An 8,227-nucleotide genomic window follows, 5' to 3' on the forward strand; every position below is an offset into this window, starting at 1 on the left:
GTCCTCATAGTCGGACATCTCTCATAACTGAACTGAGTTTATGAACACTACATTTTGATTATTGTTTTCATACAAAAGTAATTCCTAACTCCAGACATTGGCTCGCATTTATTAGTTCAATAGAAGTATAGTCCTGAGTTGTAGCTTCTGATTCTAATATATGGATAGCTCTTTTTGCCGGACAAAAATACTGCGATGAAGAGTGTCCGGTAATGAGGAATTTCATATATACATACATACTCTTGGAAAATTCGTTATTAAATAGTAGTAACTACAACAGTTTAGTTACTTAAACTTGGACATAACAATTTACTAAATCACTTATTTAGAATTTAAGGTAAGAAAAAAAAGTTTTTAAATAAAACATCAACACCAATATCAAGTACTTCCATCAAAATTACAGGAACATATATATAGCATATTTTAATGTGAAAAATAAGTACATTTCCCTGTGGTAAATAAATAATACTCAAAATTGTCTTCATAACGTACTTTTATTAAAGCTTATTTTAACATTGAAGTTTTTTTTTATTCAACCTACTTAATAATGAACAAGAAAAAACTTCACAGGTGCATTTCTCTCAGCAACCAAATTAATAACTAAAATTGAAAACGTAACTGCTAATTCTTTGTAACTTCGTTGTTTGAAGTAATCAATCTTCGAATCGAGTAAAATAATTTTTTGTTTCAATCCGTTTTCTTTTTAAAAAGTTCATTTCTTAGAGTCGCCTTTCTCTGTTTTGATCCTTGCCTGAGCGGTGTCTGAATGAATCAGCTACAAGTGTTCTAAGAAGCGTCATAACATTTGTAATATTTTTTCTTCACTTTAACCACTCCTTTCTTTCTTACCTACACTGTCTGTTGCATAATTAACCGACGTAGAGCGCATTAAAAAATTAAAGCACTAGCGAACAGCTGTTGAGCTATTGTCCCAATGGGCAGCTGTTGTGGTATTTCTAAGCAGCAGGTGAAAGAGTTTGAAGAGATGAATTTATAATAAGAGCGAACTATATTAGGACATATCAAATATGCTTTACATGTACAGAAATATATACGTATTTTTATATAACATCTTATAAATGAAATATGTATATAAGACCTTATACCATATATCGATAATAACACTTTGAACAAATGACTTAACATTATCGGTCTGTTTGTTTTGCTAAGCTGATTCGTCTTTTTGACCCGCAGCTGCTACCGTATATGTGTTCCCTTTAACAGCTGCCTCGAAGTATGTCTATGTTTGTGTGTGTATGTGGATTTAGCGCAACCAGACAGCAGCAGCCGCTCAGCAGATATGCCGGCATTATACTCTCGCTCTCAATTATGTTCTCATTTTATTCCACACAAGCAAAGTTTGCTATAATTTTTCCGCCTTTATGGAGACTCTTCTTTCAACGGATGGTGGTATTTTCCTAGCTGTAAGCCGTAAGCGTTTTCAGCAGCGGCCTTCTACTTTTAGCGACTATTTTCTTATTTATTTTTGCCGTTTTTGCTCTCGCTTATTTTTGCTTGTACGTTGGACGCGCGTTTGTTTTGGCTTTGAGCCAAATGGCCAGCGAAACGGCAAAATATTCAGGTTGTTCGTCAAACAAACAACCACCGCACCGAATTCACTGGCAACTTGCACGAACGGGCAAAACATTCGGTGTGGCAGTTAGTCAACTTTCCATGAGAATGGCGAATGTCGCGGCAGTTGTCTTCTTGGTCAACGCTTCTGGCGCTTTTAACGGTTTCCACGTTTGCGGTGGTTGATATTTATTTGCCTTCCAATATTACTAAAAATAAGAATGAGATCGCACATAAATTAAAACAAAAATACTCTACAAGTTTCTAGTTTATTTTAATTCTATTTCGCCGTATGTTTCAGTGTTTTCCCTATCTACATGTTTATATACATATATATGTATATACGTACAGCGTGCGTAATAGTTATAAGACCAACATAAACAATATAGTTTCTTTAACTAAACGAATAGGCAAACGATAATTGTAGCTGCATATGTTAACTGTGTTTATTCAAAGATTCGCACATTTGTAAGGCCAAACAGAGTTATGTAACGTTAAAACCTTGAAAAGATGAGTTCTGTTAGATTTTTATTAATTTTGTTCTATATATAATTAAAATTAAAATCTTAGGTACATCTACAATACCATAATTGGTTTTTGTATGATTTATTTGTAAAAATCGTTGTGGTACCTCTTTAAACGAATTAGAGCAACATAAAAATTTAGTATTAAATAAGACAAATGGACTACTTCCAAATAGCGTCTAAATTGCGCATTAAATGAAACCCAAGCTTAATGATAAGAATATCCGGTAAATAAGACTTTTAAAGGGCCAAATTCAGTGAGCCTACTCGAAACTGGAACATACAAAGCAAATTCGTATGCCGGAGTTGACTCTGCAACACTTTGAAGACATATTGAAAATACTAAAATAAAACTCATTTCGGGTGCAACCGAACATTTTATAATCATGCAACTTGCTAGAATTAAAGCCAAAGATATAGTTACGTAGTAAAACGTCAGCCAGAGGATCGGAATCTAAGAAATTTTCCTAACGCATAGATGGCGCAGCAGGGGGAGCTAGATTCAAAAAGTTCTGTTTACTCTGGAACAAACCTTGTAACTTAATGTTTTTGGCGTATTTAGTTATTGATTTATCGCGCTTTTAGTAGTTTTTAAGAGTGCCGGTATATGGGGAGTGAGCGTGGTTTTCATCCGTTATCACATTGTAGGTAGAGATTCTTATAAGATTTGTACTCGGCAAATTTGGTTGTTGTTGCTTTAGTGGTTTAGAAGATATTTACATTAAAAATATTAGGGGCGGGGCCACGTCCACTTTTCCAAAAACGTTTTCCCGCGGCTGCTCCTGGATACTGCGATCCCCTATGCCAAATATGTTTTTTATATCTTTATTAGATGCTTATTACTTATTAGGTTTACGGTTAATGGCGATTTGTGGGCGTAGCAGTGGCCCGATTACGCCCATCTACAAACTGGAAATGTTTTTGTACTAAGGAACCTACAAAGTTTCATCGATATATCTCAATTCTTACTCAAGTTACAGCTTACACAGACGGACGGACAGACAGACAGTCAACCGGATTTCAACTTTTCTTGTTACCCTGATCATTTGTACATACAAGTATAACCCTATATATATCTCGCTTAGTTTTAGGTGATACATACAGCCGTTGAAGGTGAACAAAACTATTACATTCTATGAAAATAGGTTGCAAGAGTATAAAAACAAAAATTTAAGGAATTATATTTTCACAAAATATTGGAAATTCTAGTGAGTTATAACATAGTTGAACGTTCGATCTCATTTCATTATTTGTATACAAAATTTAAAGTATAGGAAAATGAGGAAGAATAAATATGAAAACTAGTATAAGAAAGCTTGTGGCCGAACAAAACTAAAACTGGCGTCAGCTGAAGGTTGAAATATTTTTCTTAATACTTATAACACGGACAGAAGTTATTAGAAGTCTGGAAAATATGCCCATCAGAAGGAACAAATCTTTCGGAAACCATATTTGGTATGCTCCCAAACAGCAATGCCGATTATCCGATTGATAGAAAAATTTGACAAAGTACAACTTTGGTCAACTTTTTTAGATGTATTGCTACCTTCTTTTATATTTCGCTGACGTCCTTTTAAAATATTTTCAAACATTAATTGTTCTATTGGAAAAACTTCAAATAGTTTCAAAAAATTCTCAATCTAATTTTGGTATTTTTATTGAATTTTCAATTGTGCATAAAATTTCTTTTGATGACTCATGCCCAGCTCTTACGATGCTACGGCTGATAATATGCCGGTCTCTTTCGACCAATTCAGCGATTTTATCGCAATTTTCGACGACAGGCCTTCCGAAGCGTGGCGCATCTTCGACCACCTCTACACCAGAACGAAAACGTTGAAACCATCGTTGTGCGGTGGAAATGGAAACCGTATCGGGTCCATACACTGCGCAAATTTTATTGGCGGCTTGAGATACATTTTTGCCTTTATCGTAGTAGTACTGTAAAATATGCCGTATTTGCTGTTTATTTTGCTCCATGTTTGCTATAACTCACGAACGACTTAAAAGAAACGACAATCAATCAAACACGTGTTAGCGCGGAATGAGCTTTCCAAGAAGGTATAGCATGACCCGATGCGACGAATAAAACTAGAACTACGCGCTCTCAGCGCCAACTAGTGAAAATACCGCAAGACTTTTTTAACAATCTAATATTAAGGAGAAATATACAGGTTTTCCCACTACATTCTTCATTTACTCATGTAAAGGTTAGATGTATAAGTAAATGCCAATCAAGTATAAACAATATACAAAATATAAAAATATTACATAAGAAAGGTTTATTTCATTCGGGTAAATTGATTTATTTTATTTTGTATGATCCATTTACGCATGGTAAAAACTGAACCTGAACTTACACCAGATTCTCAAATAAAGACTTCCCTACCCAATTATTTCGTATATCTGACTTACCCAAATACAAGTGTTATAAATTACCGTTATAACAAATTACTGTGAGAAAAGTTTGAAGATTTGATTATATCAAGAAATGGTAACATTTCAAGAAGTTGTGATTTAAGAACATTAGACTACTTCTTGTGGGGTTATTTGAAGTCATTGGTCTTTAGCAAAATAAAGCGGACTATCTTCAAGTTTTGGAAGTCAATATTGATCTTGGTTTTCATGGCATACGACTTCATTTAGGAGGAAAAGGACTCCAAAATTATTTTCTTACAATGCATTCTTGCAAAAGAAGTCGTGGAGGCCATTTGAATGACCTGATATTCCAAACTTAATTTTATCGACTGTATTTCACATTTAATAAAAAAAAATTTATTTTGTTTCTGAAAAATATTACATCATTCTTATTGGAAAAAACTATATACGAGTAGTATGTGATAGCAAAAATCAATATTGACTGAATAACGTATTTGGGGTTTGCTCTCATTTATGTTACATACTTAAAAAAAATCTTCATATCATTTACCTTAATAAATCATCATTATTTACGCAGTTTATTGTAAAACATGTTAGAGATTTATTAAAAGACGTAAATTTGCAAGGAGACAACTGCAAGCTGTAAATTATCCAAAGTAATTTGGCATATTTTTCTAGTTTTGATTGCATATGTGCATACAGCATACATACATATATATGTAAATATTTATACCATGTACAACCATGTACATATGTAAGTGCACAGTGAATTCGAAAAATGTGGGTCCCGTCTGCACTAAATCTATGCGCGAACTTGAATTTGTTTTCTTTGTTGACCGTTTGCGTGCGCTATTTTGAGATGCGCTCGTGTAAATACTACATACGCGAGTTCATACTTTCGAGAGCGCACGGATGTGTGTACGTACATACGTGTTATTTATACATATACCATGTGGACTTGAACTTTTTAATGCGCTGGAAATTTCTGGCTGAACGGAAAGTCATTCGTTTTCGTTTCGTGAATTTTCGTATAGGCATACGTGAAGAATCAAGCTAGCAGTTTGCCATTTTAAGAGCGGCTATTGTTTATAGAAAATACAATAAGTCATTAGAAAATTCATTAGCCAAGATCTACAACGTTAATATCATATATGTATATACTAGGTATTAACTAGACTGAAAAGCTCATATTATTTCTAAGAAGAGGCGCCACTAGAATTAAATCCATAGACCTAATATTCAAAAGATTCGTGTTTCAATTACGCTGCTGTCGGAAAATATTTTTCGGGAAATATAGAATTTGAATAACATAAGGGCTATATGTGTGAAAATGTAATATATATAGGAAAAAAATACACTAAAATAAGTTTACTTTTATATTCACTTTTAAAAATAAGCTTCTTTGGAACTAAACAATAAAAATATGGACAATACTATTTCATTGACATTTAATAGGGCTTAAGCAGTGTTTTTTTTTTTATCTTACACGGTTCAGAAGTGTTGTTTTTGTGTCATCCCAATTTATATTTTAAGTTAGTGTTCCAGCTTTAAATATTAGGGTCTCAATCGTCACGAAAGTCACAAAATAAGTCGGCGAAACTTTATAATGTAATATGTTTGGTGACGAATGCTTCGTAACCAAAATATATGGAGGTAATCCCAAATACAAGTTGGGAGCATGTGTCAAGTTTTTCACAACCTCGTATATTGCACTAATTTATTAAATTTATCATAGATAGATAGAACATAGGTCTTACCAACCTAGCATAAAGTTTAGCAAGTGACTTGATATAAGATATACATATGCTTCATTCCCATCCAAAGACCATATTACTTGTATATTCTGAAAAAAAAGGTAAACATACTTATGTATAAAGAAACGTTGTGCTCTAACTTTGACGACTTTAGCAGACATAGATACGTCCAACGATATGTTAGGGATAATTGATGCCTGAGAACAAAATATTCGGGCCGTTATTTCTGACATATGGCCCAAATTGCTGAAAGAATGGCCACGGTAGTTATTTGCCCCAAATCTTCTCAAAAGTGCTGGCATCATAAAGCTAAATTCTTGCACACAACATTAAATTATAAGCGTTTTATTCCTTCCTGAAACTGCATGCCTAAAAATCACCTTCTATATGCGACTGCATCCTTTTTATAGCAAAAAGTCAAAAATTGAATTATAGCGAAAAATGAGGAGACTACATATTCGTTATTTGAAATACACAATCTTCTCTTAAACACAGAAGCAGTTTCATTCGAATAAATATATTTACGAATGAACGAATGAGAATTGAAATTCACAGTCAAACACAAATGGATCGCTTGCTCTAGCTGTTTTGACGCTCGTTGGAGAGAGCGGCTTGAAATTCGATTTGCTCTCAGCGCAAATATTTGCTGTTATTTATATTTTTGCTACTGTTGGCCACTTGTCGCACAATTGCGTTCACATTGTCTTTGGCATGTCGGCCAATTTCTGTTTGCGACAGCGCTTCGTTGCTTTTCCCATCATGGATTTTATACATACATACCTATATACATACCAGTACGTTTGTCACTAGGCTGTGTTGTGACAGCAAGCAGCATACGTACATAAGTGGCAAGAGCAATGAAGCGGCAACATTTACACTAATAATTTATGAGCATGGCAGAGGCGCGTTCTCTCTGAGCCATTAGGGCGCTTGAGGCAAACACTCAGAGAGCGCGCGCTTCATAGGCGGGTGTGTGTGGCATTTGTTTAGGGGTTGCTGACTGTTTGTTGTCGCCTTTGCTTTTGACTGTTTCTCTTCGCATGGCTTGCCATTATTTATTCCCCTTTTTTTTGAAGTATTTTTCGCTTAACCCTCGTCCGTTGTCGTCTAGCCACACATTCATTCATGATACCAACAGTCAGTGACTTGTACAATAAAAGCAACAAACAGCAGCGAACAATTCATAGCGAGTGTCAGCAGCCACTTGCCACCAATTCTCGACGGCCGTCTGCTGAAACACCGTCGCACATACGTCGACATCGACCTGCCGTTCGTCTGTCCAGCCATTCAACTACGGTAGACGACTCTCGGCGACGGCAGGCGAGCTGTATCTTATTGTGCTGGGTTGTGTTTCGTTTTGGCCAACTGTTGTGCGCGCTCCTTTTGCCGTGTTGTGCTTCCGCTGTCGCCTGTGTTACGCTCCGACCGCGCAGCGTGTTTGTGGCAGCCGCCAGCCAACAGGCAGTGTAAAGGCAGCCGCCAGCCAACAGGCAGTGTAAAGGCAGCCAGCCAACGTCAAGTGGATTTCATTTCAGTTTCATTTCAAACGTCGTGCGGTGTTGAAGTATGTTGCGGCGCGTCTCTTCCGCTCCTTCGAGTTGAATTTCATTTTAAACGCGTCCGTTTTCAAATCTCTCGCATATACATACAAACGAACACACACTCATAAACTTTTGAAAAGCCTTTTATTTTCAAAAATAAAAAATACCGTTATTGTACCTATATTGCTGTGTGTCCAACGACAACAGCCGGAAACCGTTGCGGTCAAAAGGAAACAAGAAGCAACAATAAAAAAGTAAATTACACACAAAATAAAAAGCTTTTACAAAAAAAAAAAAAAAAAAAAAAGAATTTCAAGAAACTTTGATTTTTCTGTAACACAAAAGGAAAAGTAAATCATAAGTTTTGAAATCTTCTCGTAAACCCACACATTTCTTCACTCCCTGATTTGGATTCAAAGGCGGAATGTATCAGAAGTGTTTTCAGTTTTATGTGAAA

At 35.4% G+C, this 8,227-nt stretch overlaps 1 protein-coding gene across 1 annotated transcript in view; it reads left to right on the forward strand.

Moving 5' to 3' along the window:
- The first annotated feature begins 7,783 nt into the window (after positions 1 to 7,783).
- Positions 7,784 to 8,227, forward strand: part of LOC108975939 — a 206,035-nt gene continuing 205,591 nt past the window's right edge. Inside the window, exon 1 of the mRNA XM_018944780.1 lies at positions 7,784 to 8,024. The gene's annotated coding sequence lies outside the window, so the exon portion shown is untranslated. The remainder of the gene's footprint in view (positions 8,025 to 8,227) is intronic.

Source organism: Bactrocera latifrons, unplaced genomic scaffold (genome assembly GCF_001853355.1).
Source record: "Bactrocera latifrons isolate USDA-ARS-PBARC rearing strain unplaced genomic scaffold, ASM185335v1 scaffold_70, whole genome shotgun sequence".
Lineage (NCBI taxonomy): Eukaryota > Metazoa > Arthropoda > Insecta > Diptera > Tephritidae > Bactrocera > Bactrocera latifrons.